This window comes from Aplysia californica, unplaced genomic scaffold (assembly GCF_000002075.1).
Source record: "Aplysia californica isolate F4 #8 unplaced genomic scaffold, AplCal3.0 scaffold00366, whole genome shotgun sequence".
Taxonomy (NCBI): Eukaryota; Metazoa; Mollusca; class Gastropoda; order Aplysiida; family Aplysiidae; genus Aplysia; species Aplysia californica.
The window spans coordinates 696,263-698,285 of NW_004797636.1; positions in this window are offsets into that span (position 1 = coordinate 696,263).

Here is a 2,023-nt window from a genome sequence, read left to right on the forward strand (position 1 = left end):
CTGAGAGGAGGGACAAGTTGTAGTTGATGATGACGGAGTGAAGTGAGAGGGGAGGCTGAGGGAGGAGTTGTCGAGGAGGGCTGGAGGGAGAGATTAGGCTTGAAAAGTATGTGACGAGAAATTATGGGGAAGATGTGAAGAGATCTTCGTCAACTATTGCAACATGGCTTTTGTTACACTGACGTGTGCCTTCATTGACAAGTTCAACTCTTGACTGCAATAAGCTCACTGGACATAATTTACTTAATAAACTATTGACTTCAATAAGCCTATAGGACATTTACTTTATGTAGTTGATTTTTATGATCCCATAGACACCGTTTTTAGATAAATCTGCTCTGAGAAGGATGCAGCGTCCCAGGAAAAACACAAAGCGAAGAACTAACTGCTACACCGCAGACGCCAGTCCCCGTTGGCATAACAATGGTGAAACAACCACAATAACAGCGAAAGCAATAATAACAACAACAACAATAACAACAACAACAACAACAACAACAACAACAACAACAACAACAACAACAAGTTTTAAACTCCAATACACTAAAAACAAGGTGGTGTGATTTTAAAAATTAAAAGGAGGAAAGTCTGTAATTCAAACAAGCTCGCCAAAGCCAAAACCGCAGCAAAATTCAAATAACGAAAAACTGAAAAGGGAAGGAGGTCCGGTTCGAAAACTGACAGCCCCTTTGTGTACGTGACAAAGGGATTATTAGGAACCAAAAGGCATAACGTCACCCGTCACCAAACTGGGAAATTCTAAGCTCCTCTTCAGCATGTCTACAAAGAAGATTCCACAACCAATATAGACAAGTTGACAAACAAACAAACACACAAACACATTGCAAGCCACTCTCAACATATCGTGCAGCTCCAAGACCCAGTGATCACCTCAACAATGATGCCAGATCCAAAATATCTTCAAAGATATGGGGAGAGGTAACACCCAGAAGTTTAAATCCAACTCTGATTCTAAAATATTTGCTTCTTCCTGCTCGGGTGTGAAACAATTTTTTATAATAATATAATTATTACATGTAGATCTATCCCTTTTCTATCTACTCATGAAAGGATTCTTCTTCTTAACTTTATCTACCAAGAGTGAGTATTTTGATTGTAAAAAGAACTTTAACAATTCTTGAAGAGGGATAGAGTAACACAGTAACACAGTGACTAGCATTGAGCAATGTGTGTTGCACTCACTATGACAAACTTCTCATCCATACCTCTAACAATCCAGCACACATTACGATCTAGACTACCCTGATCTCGTTCTCAGACACTACACCATACTCAAACACCGACGTCGAAATTAAAGTTGAAGAATTATGCCAGGCCACACATTGGGTAATCATATATGTCATTACAAACGTTTTATGCCCTAATCAACACAAGTTAGGTCATTAAGGAGGTCGGCAGTTTCGACCATACCTGTCAAAGCTAACCCGGGCTGAGTGGGGTACATACAACATCCCAGCAGAGAGACAGAGAAAATCGGTTTAAAAAATTCTCCAGAAAGGAATTGAACCATCGTCTCCTGTATGCAACAGCCAAGAGCCTAACCACTACACCACAATACATCAACGACACAATCTTATATCTTATCAAAGGAGTCAAAAGGTTCAACTTGTTGGCCACGACATCATCGACATGGAAACTCAACCAAACCAAAAAGTGGTCAAGTGGTCAACAGTTTCCAGATTGACCGACACCCTCCACCAACATGCGACTTCAACAAAGGTAGATCATGTGGCGTTGTCACAAATGGCCACCAGCAGAACTACACTCACAGCCAAAAGATGAGCATCAGACCAGTATGTTCTTGTACCATACACAGATCTGACATGTTTCATCTGATGGTACCGTATGCATGTTCTGACATGTGTCAGTTAAGGATACCATACGCAGATCTGACATGTTTCATCTGATGGTACCGTATGCATGTTCTGACATGTGTCAGTTAAGGATACCATACGCAGATCTGACATGTTTCATCTGATGGTACCGTATGCATGTTCTGACA